At 40.0% G+C, this 13,788-nt stretch overlaps 1 protein-coding gene across 2 annotated transcripts in view; it reads right to left on the bottom strand.

Moving 5' to 3' along the window:
• Positions 1-13,788, bottom strand: part of RNF128 (ring finger protein 128) — a 124,775-nt gene that overhangs the window by 73,072 nt on the left and 37,915 nt on the right. The gene's annotated exons all lie outside the window — the stretch shown is intronic.

The following is a 13,788-nucleotide window of genomic DNA, read 5'->3' as shown; positions in this document are numbered from 1 at the left end:
CAAAGTTTCTCCCGGCTGGAGCCCTAACTCCCAGCCCGATCCAAGCAGTTTGTTCACCACCCCGTCCCACTTGGACAGGCGGAAGCCCGAAGAAGAAAGGGCCTGTCTCTTATGCCCCTAGGGCTAAAACTGGAAGGGACAGCCGTTCCCAAAGGAGGAGAGAGATTTTGACAGAGGGGGAAACTGAGGTCCGAGGAGGAGAGGTGCAAGGAGACACACGCGGAGGCGAGGGCGCCATGCCACGGTCCTCTGCTTCCTAAGGATCCAATGGAAAGAAAAGCTCTGGAGTCTCCAAAAGGAGTCCGGGTACCTGTGCGTGTGTGTCCTTGGCCAAAGCACAATCTTCCTGGATTTCTTTCCTCATCTGTAAAAATGAGAAAGTTGAACTAGACGGTACCTCGTGTCCCTTCCGGGACTAAGTCTCTGATCCTGTGACTCCCCCCTCCCCCCCCCCCGCCCTATTTTACTCAACCTCTTCCAACAGACTTCTTAAAACCAAAGAACTTTCACTAGCCTACGATCCATCCCCTCAAGCTACCGTTCTATAGCTCCCAAATCCTCCTTTTCTCAGCCAAATGCCTCGGGAAAAATCTGTGTGTTAAATGGTAATCTCCCTGGGACTACCCAGCCGTCTCTCCCCAGGGTTCCCCACGCGGGATCCGAATCTTCCCAGATCCTTCCCGACCTGCTCCAAGAAGCTGGGTCCCCATTTCTCCAGGAGAGCCCTTCCTCTGTCCCCTCTGACTTGTTCCTTCTTTCTCAATGTCCTCCCACGCTCCTGCCTTCAGTGGCACTGCACATATCAAGCCCTTGTACTTTTTCTCTCACTACATTCTTTTTTGGTGCTTTCCTCATTGACCATTATATTATCATAGTTATCATTATTCCTCAAGGCCCATTATCAGTTCTATGCGGACAGCTCTGAGACACCTATAGTTCTAGAGATGCGGCAGTCCCAGTTAATTTCCTGAACTCCAACTGCCTCTGGATGGATAGCCCCTAGACACTCAAGCAGCACTGACCAAATACATATTCCATTCATTGTGCTGAGCCCTGGAAATACAAAGAAAGGCAAAAGCCGGTCATTTTTCTCCAAGAGCTCATGTGCTAATGAGGGAGACAACCTGCAAACACCTATGTCCCCAAAAGATTCTAGGCGTGCTAACCTCCGAGGGGAGGCACTCAAATCAAGGAGGGCTGGGGAAAGCTTCTTGCAGAATAGCGGGCACTTGAAAGAAACCAGGAAAATCAGTCAAGAGGATGAGGAGGAGAGTATTCCAGGCGTGGGGGACAATCTGAGAAAAGGCCTAGAGCAGAAAGATGAGAAGACCTGCTCAAGGAATAGCCAGGAGGCCAGTGTCACTCGGTCACAGAGTACTTGGAAAAGAGTAAACTGTTTAAAAAGAAAAAAGACTGGAAAGAAAAAGTAAGCAAGGGTCAGATTATGAAAAATTTAAAAAGTCAAACAAGATTTTATATTTGAAGGGAATAGGGAGTCACCAGAATTCTGTGCGGGAAGAGGGGGGGAAAGGGTGTCATGGTTTTAGGAAGATCCCTCTGGTGACTGAATGGAGGATGTGTGGAGGACTGAAGTGGGGAGAGACTTGAGGCAGGTGATGAGGGTGGCTGGCAGTATCAGCGGACAGCCAGGGATAGATACCATCCAAGATGGCAACTGATTAGGAGCCAGGGAGGAGTCATGGATGACCCCTAAGTTGTGAACCATCGGGATTGGGAGGATAGCGGTAACCTGGACCACGGGCAAGTTAGGAAGAAGGGAGGGTTTGGAGGAAAGAGTTTCCTTTTGGACGTGGGGATACACTACTGAGCATCCAGTTCGAGATGTCCAATAAGCAATTAAAGATGCAGGATTGAAGATCAGGAGAGAGACATGTCTCAAATACAATATGTCTAAAAGGGAAGTCCTGTTCTTTTCCCTCAAAGGACTCCTTTTCCTAATTTCCGTTCAGGCCACCACCATCCTCACGGGCACCAAAGCTCCCCACCAGAATCAGTCTGGATTCTTCTCTCTCCATCATCCCCCTATTCAGTAAGTGGCCACATTTTGTCCTCTGACAATTCTTACTTCCACCCCTTTCCCTTCACTCACATAACCATTAACCTAGTTGAGGCCCTCCTCACCTCTCCCCTGGACTATTGCAATAGCTCTAATTGGTGTCCGGGCCTCAAACCTCCCCCCACTCCAATCCTCCACACAAATGTCAAAGTGATATTTCTAAAGCACACTCTGCTAGGAAACTCCACTGGCTTCCTCTTGTCTTTAGAATAAAATGCAAATGTCTCTATCTAACTCTAACTTACTTTTCCAGGCTTATAGCACATTATTCCTTGTTTCAGTGTAAGTGGCCTGGATTTCCTTTCTCTGTTCTGTGGAACAGCCCATACTTCAAATATAATCCTCCTTAGAATAGCCTCAGAGAAACTCGACCTTCCTTAAGGGTCAAATCAACTGCAACCTCCTAAAGGAAGGCTATCCTGACCCCCTCCTCCCAGTTGCTAGAGCTCCTCTCATTTGCATATATTTTATATTGAATTTTCTGTGTACTTATTCCATCTCCCGGTGGTACCACAGCACCTAGCACAGCACTGTGTAAATAGACACAAAACATTTGTATTGACAAAGCCAATGCATGGATTTGTTTTGCTTGACTATGCATATCTATTACAAGTTTTTTGTTTATTTGCTTGGGTTTGTTGTTTATTTTGTTTTATTTTTCTAATGGACTAGAGGATTTGGCAAGTAAAGGATGATCAGCAATGCCTAAAAAGAAAAAAGAGGGGAAAAGAGGGTTATTGTAGCATTTGAAAGAGATACATAGAAGACCGAAAGATACAAGAGACGGGAAGGAGATTCAGAAGGAGATACAGACAAGAAAGATAGCTTTGAAAGTAACATGTTGAATTTATTACATAATAGATTCAGGGGTTTTTACGACAAACCTTTTTCTTTTGCTTTTATGGAAATGCTCATGTTTCTCAGTTCATAATAAAAGAAAATAAAAATGCAAATGAAACACGAAAAGATGCACTGAGGTGACTTCTGGTTCTAAAGTTATTATAAAACAAAAACTCCATCCAATACAATAAATTTGATGATTTTTTAAAAATCCAGCCCTGAAGATGAATGGATGTCCATCAATTGGAGAATGGTTGGGTAAACTATGGTATATGAATGTTATGGAATATTACTGTTCTATAAGAAATGACCAACAGGAGAAATACAGAGAGGCTTGGAGAGACTTACATCAACTGATGCTGAGTGAAACGAGCAGAACCAGAAGATCATTATACACTTCAACAATGATACTGTACGAGGATGTATGCTGATGGAAGTGGATTTCTTCAACATAGAGAAGAGCTAATCCAATTCCAATTGATTAATGATGGACAGAACCAGCTACATCCAGAAAAGGACTGGGAAATGAATGTAAACTGTTATTTTTACCTTCTGAATCCAATTCTTCCTGTGCAACAAAAAATTCGGTTCTACACACATATATTGTATCTAAATTATACTGTAATATATTTAACATATATAAGACTGCTTGCCATCTGGGGGAGGGGGTTGGGGGAGGAAGGGAAAAAAATCTGAATAGAAGTAAGTGCAAGGGATAATGTTGTAAAAAAAATTACCCATGCATATGTACTGTCAAAAAATGTTATAATTATAAAATAAAATAAAAAAATTTAAAATTAAAAAAAAAAAGGAATAAAAAGATTTCACACACAAAAAAAAAATAAAAATAAAAAAAAAAAATAAAAATCCAGCCCTACTGTCATTCTATGTGCTAGTCTTAAATATTGCTCAAAGGTAGACTTCCAAGTTCTCAGTACTCTCCTCAGGAAAAAAAAAAAAAAAAAAAAAAAACTATCAACAATCAGTCAACAAACTGCTCAGGAACCTCCTCTTCTCCATCTAGAAGGCTGACTCAAACTTGACATTGTCCAGAAAATCTTCTCCCTCTTCTATCCTAGAAGCTGGATCCTAGAATGCTGCTGGATCCTAGAATGCAGCAGGAACTCAACCGTGGGTCAGGAAATCCCACCTCCAAAAAGCTAGGTATGTCATTGTCTCCTTTCCAGGAGTTGAAAGCATGGGCAAATCCATCCCCACTTTCTGAGGTTTCAGATGTTCATAATCTTCTCAACATTGTTGGAATCTACAAACTCCAAACTCACGTCCTAGTAAATTCAAACTGAGCAGATGGCCCTGATGGTCTCCTCCCGGATCCACAAATTAGAGGATTTAGTTCCAGGCACTCAAAGACAAAAGTGTAAATTAACCCCTCTACCCAGTAGCCTCTGGAACTTTTCACCTAAGGGGAAACCTCAAGGCTATCCCCAGACAAAAACTGGGAAGGGAGGGGTTTGTCTTTGTTCTTCCACAACTACTAGCATCCAGGATTTTCTTTAGAAGCCCAGGTTGCACTCGGTGGCTCACTAATTCCATCCTCCCCCATACCTGGGTTTGTTGTCTGGGCAAAACTTTCACCCATTTCTATCAACAATGTAAATGAACCAGCCCGGTTTCCTGCAGTCTTCCCTAGGGCTAATCTGTTAAATTTATCAGTGCTAAAGTGTTAAAGGATTGTTTTCCCTTCTTCCAGATTTTAGGTGCCTTTTAATGGTACATGTGAAAGCTTGACCATAAGCAAAGAGAGGCGGTCATAGAAAAGAGAGCTGAATTTGGAAGCAAGTCCTGTGGGTATGAATCTCAGGTTTAGTATTCTACCTTTACAACCTAGGGAAAAGCCCTGCCCTTTTCTGAGCCTCAGTTTTCCCCTCAGTAAATTGAGGAGGTTGGACTGGATAGTCTCTAAGGCTCTAGAGCTAGGAGCCTTATGTGTGACTTCAGGTAAGGCATTAACCTTCTGGGGCCTCAGTTTCCCTTCTGGTAAAATAAAGGGAGGTTCATGACTTTTGAGGTCCCTTTCAGTTCTAGATCCATTGCCATGATATTCACACTTTGATTTAACTAAAGGCATTGCCTCAGGATGGCAATTTTTCTGGAAAAACTCTGGAACTCTGCTATTTCCCTTGCACATCCTATACGGAATCACCCTGTTGTAAACATTGCAGAAAAGAATATGACCAATGTCTTGGCTCCTCTGGAATTTAAGAGTGCATTTCTTAATGGAGAGACTGCTGTTTCAGCACAAAGATCACTTGGAGAACTCTCAGAAACTGAAATGCCTCCATCTCAGAATTAATGTGTCAAAGCCTTGAGAAAAGTTGGCTAGGTGCTTCAGGAAGAACGCTAGTATTAAACCCCACTGCTTCTTCTGGACATATTATATATATATATATATATATATATATATATATATATATATATATATATATATATATATATATATATATATATATATATATATATATATATATATATATATATATATATATATATAAAACATTTATTATATATAATAAAAACACCATAAGAATTTTTCCTTATCATGTAAGCATAAGTGTGTCTGTGTGTGTGTGTGTGTGTGTGTGTGTGTGTGTGTGTGTGTGTGTGAAATAACCAAAGACAATCTTTTAGGAGGGAATTTTCTCCAAAATGTACCCTTGGTACACAGGTTTATAAGCAGAAAAAGGCACTTTCAGAAGCAACAAAGATTTAAGGACACAATTCACTCCCACTCCCTAACTCTCCCTTCCTGCTAAATATTTTCATTAGTAATCCAGAATTGAAAGCTGTCCTGAGCAGGAAGGGGAGAGAGAGACAGAGAAAGGGACAAATAAGGACACACAGAGAGAGACAGGAGACAGAGAAACAGAGACAGAGAGACAAAGAACAGGAGAGAAAGACAGAGACAGACAAATAAGGACAGACAGAAAAACAAAGACAGGCGAGAGAGACAGAAAGAGAGAGGGAGAGAGACAAAGAGACACAGAGAGAGAGCAGGAAAATCACATCCTGGGGGTGTCTAGGAGCCGTACAGGTCACCATTAACAAGGTGGATCCAGTCCCAGACCACACCCAGTGTCTGCAGTGTACAGTGTAGCAATCTGTCTACTACATTAGGAGCAATGGTCTTTATTTCCAACTTTCCTTGTGTATTCAAGGCAAAAAAAAAAAAAAAAAAAGCAAAGAGATAACATTTGGCAACATTATATCATGGACAGAGGATTTTGAACCAGGAAGACCAAGCAGTCAAATCCCTACCATGGTTCACTTACTAACAATGTGATTCTGGACCAGTCACTTAACATCTGTTTCTCATCAATCAAATGATCTCAAGGATTCTTTCAAGACCCAAATATTCGATCCTTTGATTCTTACTAGGGCAAGGCAATATGGACTTCTTTGAATGTAAGCTCTTTAAGGACAGGGGCTATTTTGTGTCAAACTGTAGGCGCTAAATAAATGCTTGGTGATTGACATGTTCTTTCTTCACAGAATGTGGTCACAAGGAGTGTATCATTTTTATAATTGTGGCCCCAGAATCTCAAACCATGCCTGGTACACAGTAAGCACCTACTAAATGTTGGTGGATTGGCATGGGATCTACAGAACTAGATCCTAAACTGCTAGTCCCCTAGCATAAGGGCAGTTGAGGCCATCTAGGTAAATGGAATATCCATAGAATAAGCATTGCTTGATGAGCTGAAATAGAGACCCAAGTCAAACCAATCCAACATAAATCTTAAGGTGACAAGACAGTAGATTTAAGCACTGAACTTTGACTTGGGAGTACTCGAATTTCAATCCTGCCTCAGTCCCTTAACTGTGTGACCCTGGGCTACAGGCTTAACCTCTGTTTGCTTCAGCTCCCTCATCTATAAAACAGGGAGAATAGCACCTGCCTCTCAGGATTTTGGTGAGGATCAAACGAGATAACATGTAGAGAACTTTGAACAACTTAAAGCACTCTACCCTCTCTCATAAGGTCAAGTTGAAGTCTACTCTCAAAGAGTGTGGTAGCTGCAAAACCAATCTAAACCTACCTTCCATGCTTATTCCATCTCTGTCTTTGTATCCCCAGCATGTGCTTTATATATATAATGGATCAATTAAATTGATTCGAAAAGTTTGAAGAAGTTTCTGGTTAGCATAATAAATCTCCAAAAGGAGATGAAGAAAATGTCAGTAACTATCTTCTTATTTCTAAAAAGATCTTTGAAAAAATTGCCCACATGTCTTAGCCTACACCATGGCTGGCAAATGAATGTTTAATGGACTGAACGAGGTTGGCCAAGAGAGAGGCAGTGTGGTTAGACTTAGATTGGGGACGGGTTCGAATCTTGTCTGATTCCAGCAGTGTCACTCCTGACAAGTGACAAGCTCTCCGAGCCTCAGGCAATTTTTTTAAGACTTTGAAATTAGGTTATAGATGGCTTCTGCTTAAGTGGATACATTCCCAAAGCATCAAACTCATAGATGCTTGACTTATTGATGTAGGGACTCAAACCAGAGGGGAATCTTCCCTTAGTGATAGGGGAATAGAATTGCTCTAAGACGTCTTTTACCTCCCAAAGTTTGGGGCTTTTCTGCCTCCTGATTAACACAGAATTTTCTAGGCATACAGAAAATATTCATAGAACAGCCTAGTTGCTATTCCCTGACATATTCCTGGGTAGCTCTTGGAATCACATGGTTACAGGCAGAGGCCTCAGAATTTCATTCAGTCAAGTGATTTCTCATTTTTTTCCCATTCCTGCAATCTGTAGATTTCCGAATCTTTGCGGCACATATTTATATGTGTGTATAAGTGGGGTCTTAGGGTTGGGTAGGGAGGAACAAAGCCAAGCCATGCCAGTTGATGAAAATCATAGTGGGAAAGAGGTGTGTTGGAAGAGAAAATTAGGGACTGTTAGAACTAGGCTATACTGGCTATTTACTGGGCCTCAAATTATAGTCTAAACATTGATTGTTACCCGTTACAGAGCTATTTTCCTACATAACAGAGTAAAAGGAGGAATGTGGCCTTATGAAGAGGGACTATTAAATGGAGAAGGATCCAGGCAATGTGTATAGGAGTGGACTTGGTAGGGACAGAGCCAGAGCTAGGTTCTGCTGGGCCCTGTCACTGGGGAGTTTGGATTGTGACACACCAGTTGGGACTCAGACACATAGACTCCTACTCTCATCTGATCTCCCAGCTTTGTTTTCAAGTTTTTAGGAGAAAGAAGAATCCAAGAGAGGCAAACCTGTGACCCAAGAAGGGTACGGTTGTTCTCCAAATGTCGGTGGATTATGCTTTACAAATGCTGACATTTGTAACTGGCAGATTAAATTAGAGAATTATATTTTAGAGAAGTGATGGACTCAAGGTGCCGATTGAAAAAAATATATTTTTGGATATAGCCAATGCAAAACTGTGTTTTGTTTGAACACACACACACACACACACACACACACACACACACACACACATATATATGAAAAAAAAACCTGATAAATATATATATATATATATATATATATATATATATATATATATATATATATATATATATATATATATATAAAATTATCAGGTTTTTTTTCAATGAGGAACTTGGGGAAGAAAAATACATTTTTAATCATTGAAAAAATTAAATTAGATTAAAAGGATATTGTCAAAGAAGTCAGATCAACACCACATTCTTAGTTTTAGTGTGTTATTCACCGGACTAAAAACACAGGAGTGTCCCCACTGCAATCTTCATTCTTATTCTTAGCTTTTAACTTGATTGGTTCCCCAACTCTGGGAAGGCTTTGCGGTAGGATAGGAAACGTTCTGCTGTCAGAGGTCCTGGGTTGAATCCTGCCTCTGACACTTACCACCTGTGTGGCCTTGAGTCACTTCACATCCCTATGCCTCAGTTTCCTCCCTCTATAAAATAAAGTGGTTGGCTTAAATGGCTTCTGTGATTCCTTCCAGTTCTACATCTAGGAGCCTATGAGACGAGTGGCTGTGTCTTGTAGGGATAACATTAATAATCATCTGGGATTTGAAACCATCTCAAACTATGTTAGAAATGATAATACTAATTGTCTAGCCTTTGAATCATCTAAATTTATAATAGTCCTAGGTTGGACAAAAAGCAGACACTTAGCCTAAAATAAAAATTTTAAGAGCTGTTTAGTAAGGTTTTCACAGACATTTTTGTATGTGGGGGAACTCTGATTGCATTTGCTTTGAGCAAATGAAAAAGGAACAGTAGAATGGGACAGCCCTGGTAGGGATAGATAGGATTATTTTAGAAAATGAGAGCTTAACCAATGCACATTTTCCAGGCAATTTTTTAAAACATCCTTCCAAAGTGGGATTCATTTGCAATAGGGACATGTTTTCATAATTTCAGGTGAAGCGTGCAAATATGGCAACAACAGGAGATTTGAAAGGTAAATGTATTTCAAGTCTGGGCATCTTTGGGGACCAGGACTTGCCCGCAGGAGCTGAAGTCAGCATTCCTGTAGGCACAGCCAGTCTTTCTGTTCTCAGGAGCAAAGTCAAAGATGCCCAGCTGCCAGTTCTATGCAGTAGAATCAGCTGTAGATGTTCAGGGTACAACATTGACCAACAAGTCGAAATAACTCGTACCCACCAATAACTGGCCAGGTGTTAGCATACAGGTGAGACAACTCAAATTAGTGGGCTTGTTACTCATGATTCATACTGCAATGAAGCGCAGAATTAGATCAGTCATGACCTTCACTAAGAAGGTAGAGCTTTATATTGTTCCCGTTCAGAGATTCATTAACTGGTTGGAACAAGCCAACACTTGGCAGAGAGGAGGCTCTTTGGAAATCACTGCCTCATCTATATTGTGGTCAGCACTTCAAGGACTTGCAATTTGTCTGACACAGATAGCACCATCCATAACTCATTGTCTTAGAGAGTTGCCTGAGACTCTGAGGGAGGGACTTAAGTGACTTGCAGGAGCAAGTCAAATAACTAGTAATCAGGCAGTAACATTTGAATACAGGTCTTCCTAACTCCAAATCCAACATTTAATCTCCTAAATTATACTGTTTCTCTTTTTAGGGACCATTCGAATAATTAATAGAAAGGACAGTAAAACTTTCTTTTCTTGTGAGGAAAAGACTTTTATTATTATTCTGAAACTGACAAGTGTCCACAAATATGAACATGTCATAAATGGAAAAAAAAAAGAGAAATTACCTACAGATTGTATATTAAAAGCATATAATAAATTAAACACGTTCGTTTCAGAGCTGTCTTGCTTGTTTGTGTTTCCCTCTGAACTTAAAAAAAATGCTTCAATGATTCTCTTTTCTTTCTTTTTTTTGGGGGGGAAGGAGAAAGATAGTTACCTGTCCCTCTTCCCTTAATCATTCTCCTCCCATTTAACAAAAAAGCGCATCACTACCACCCTCTTTTGTAACAGACAATTTATCCACTGGCATTATCTAAAAATAAATATCTCATTTTGCACCTTTTTTTTTGTAGAATAGTAAATGAGTCCCCATTCCAGTGCTTGGAGTGTTTGGTTTTATTGAACATAAAATCACCATGTATGTTTGCTTCTCTAATTATGTTTTAGGGATCAACTTTTCTATTTGTTAACCAATATTCCATAGTTTCTTTTGAGGATTACTGCTGTATAGTATTAGTTTCAAATCTGGTTTTGCTAAGCTCCCTTTCCATTTTTTTTTCATTATTCCCTTTGAAATTATTGATATTCTGTTCTTCCAGATATATTTTGTTATTTTTTTCTGGATTTAAAAAATAATTCTTTGGTAGTTTGATATGGCACTGAAGTTAATTGAGGTAAAATTGTTCTTTTTTTTTTTTATTATTATATTGGCACAGCCCAGCCATGACCAATTAATATCTCTCTAATTATTTAGAATTTGTATTTTTGTAAAGAGCATTTTATAGTCATTTATATAGTTCCTCTGTGTCTTTATAGGTAGATTCTCATATATTTTATATATTTTGTAGTTATTCTGAATGGAAGCTCTCTCTTTTTTCTTCCTATTGTGTTTTGTCGGTATATGCAAAAATGTTAATGATTTATATGGATTTATTTAAATCATAGAGTAGGTAGTTGGAACAGCAGAGAGAGTGCCAGGTTTAGAGTCAGGGAAACCTCAGTTCAAATCTGGCCTCAGACCCTTACTATCTGTGTGACCCTGGGCAAATCACTTTACTTTGTTTGCCTCAGTTTCCTCTTCTGTCAAATGACAAACCATTCTTGTATCCTTGCCCAAAAAGATCCCAAAAGGAGTCAAGAAGACGAAACAACATTTTATAACCTGCAGCTTTGCTGAATTTATTGTTTCAATTAATTTTGAGTTGACTGTTTAGTTTTAGAGATCATCATATTATCGAACAAAACCCAATAATTTTGTTTCCTCTTTGCCTATGCTTATTCCCTCAATTTCTCCTTCTGGCCTTACTGCTATAGCTAGAGTTTAAGGCAAGAAAATTTCAATTATATATGCTGAAGGAAAGCAGTGCCACGAATTAATTCAGAACTCATTTAAATTTGGCATTGAAATGCATTACATTTGAGGGGCTGGTGGCATATTTACTCTTCAGATAAATCGTCAAGGCTTTTGAGCCATCTAAAGTTATGTTAGTTCAATAATCCATTTGGTCTAAAATGAATTTCTGTGACCTCCTTGCGAAATTTTCATGGACATTTTTGTAGGTGGAGAGAACTTAGATTGCATATGGCTTTGGGGAATCAAGAAAGAAGTAGGTGGGATGGGCCCAGAAACCTAATTAATCTAATATTTCTTCCCCAAAGTATTCCTCTAGCTCTTCATATAACATAGAGATGTTAGATTCTCAATGGCTGTGATAGCAGAGTTCAAGCTTTGGCTTGCTCCCCCAAGCTCAAAAGGCTTAGGAGGACAATCCATCAGTTCAACAAAGTATGGAGGGCCTCTTCACCAGAAGGTAGGCTTCTAGGCCACACATTTTTCCAGCCATCACAATTATGAATGAATGCACACAAAAAAAATTGTTCATTGCTTACTATGTACAAATCTTGGTATATGAAAACAAAATCAAAGACAGTTTGGGGCATCAAGGAAGTTAGATTATAATGGGGGGGGGCAAGAAATACAACATGGTAGGCAGAGCTGGGGATGAACACAGTCTACTAAGGCAGAGAGAAACTGAAATCTGTGGAAGGAGATATAGTCCATGGTGGAAGAATACATATCAATGAAATCAGGACTCTTTAAAAGTATTGAATATTAATATAAATTTCTGTTTTCCAAAGAGACTCCAGGTAGGCAATTAGAGGAATCAACCGGGAGAATACTAGATGACAGAATGAGCAATTTCCAGAGGAAGCCCACTGGACTTAGCATCTGGCTTGGAATCCTGGCTGTACTACTAACTAGCTGTGTGTGACTTTGGGCAAGTTAAGTCATCTCTCTCTCTCTCTCTTTCTTCATTTATCTGTCTATCTATCTATCTATCTATCTATCTATCTATCTATCTATCTATCTATCTATCTGTTTGTTTATTTACTTATTTATTTATTTATTTGTTTGTTTATTTGTTTGTTTGTTTGTTTGTTTATTTATTTTCTTTTTCTGAGGCTAGGGTTAAGTGACTTGTCCAGGGTCACACAGCTAGGAAGTGTTAAGTGTCTGAGACCAAATTTGAACTCGGGTCCTCCTGAATTCAGGGCTGGTGCTCTATCCACCTAGCTGCCCCAAGTCATCTCTTTAAAACCTTAGTAAAGGAAGGGGTAAGATTAACAGGGTGTCTGCTCTTTGACATAGGGATATTTGGTTCAAATAAGAGCCAACTAATGTATGAGGCATTAGCTGTTTTCAGGTACAGTACATGTTGTTTTGCGGGAGATACTGACCAGTATTTTGTTATTCAGATAAACTAGGGAGGTTATGTGGGAAAATGTTCAGAAAGGGGAAAGGCTCCAAGGTCCTTCTATAGGATGATCAGTTGAATGAACTGGAGACATTTAGTCTGGAGATAAGATTATCGAAGACCATATCTGAATCAAAGAATACTTAAAGAATAAGAGGTTAGGTAGATGAAAGCACTTCAAGTATTGAGGGATTGCTATCTTCAAGTATTGGAGGGATTCTCAAGTACCCTAGAATCGACTTGACATTCTGTTCCTGCACTGCTAATCCTCCACCCAGAGCAGCCACCATCACCTGCCTCCTCTGCCCCCTCTTCTACAGCTGCTGAGCATCATGGAGAAGGCCAGGAAACCACTCACTACACATTCATGTTGTATAACCTCAGCTGGGCCCTTGCTACCCTTCTCTCCAACACTTTCTGATTCTCCAGCTCATTCCCCACTGTGACCATCCCAAACCCTTCCCTCTCTCCTCAAGCTCTCACCAACTCCATTCAGTGACAGCTGATCCCTGGGGATCATGGGATCATCCCATGTCCCTGGGGAGTGGGTAATGCTATCTCTGAATGAATGATCCCTCAATTCCCCTTCTCCACTCCTCAGAATTCCAAGAATTATCACCCCTTCTCTCAAGTCTCAGAAGAAGTATCCCCATTCCTTTGCTAAGCTAAGCCCTAGACCTATAGTCTTCATTTCTTTTTTTTTTTTTTTTTGGTCTCCTCCAGGAGACCCCCGAGGCCCCTCCAGGGCCTTGATCTCCTTATCTTTGTATACTTATCTACTTCACAGCACCATAGAAACAAGGAACTCTGCAAAAGAATCCCTGGGACTTCGTGTTTTCCTTCTTGGAATTTATTCAGCTCTTCAAGGTGCCCGTTTTTTAATTAATCAATTAGACTGATTTTTTAACTGTTATTTTATTCAGACATACTGGGCCAACCTTGGCTAAAATAGTGTTTT

Source organism: Sminthopsis crassicaudata, chromosome X (genome assembly GCF_048593235.1).
Source record: "Sminthopsis crassicaudata isolate SCR6 chromosome X, ASM4859323v1, whole genome shotgun sequence".
NCBI lineage: Eukaryota > Metazoa > Chordata > Mammalia > Dasyuromorphia > Dasyuridae > Sminthopsis > Sminthopsis crassicaudata.
This window is presented reverse-complemented; position numbering and strand designations above follow the sequence as displayed.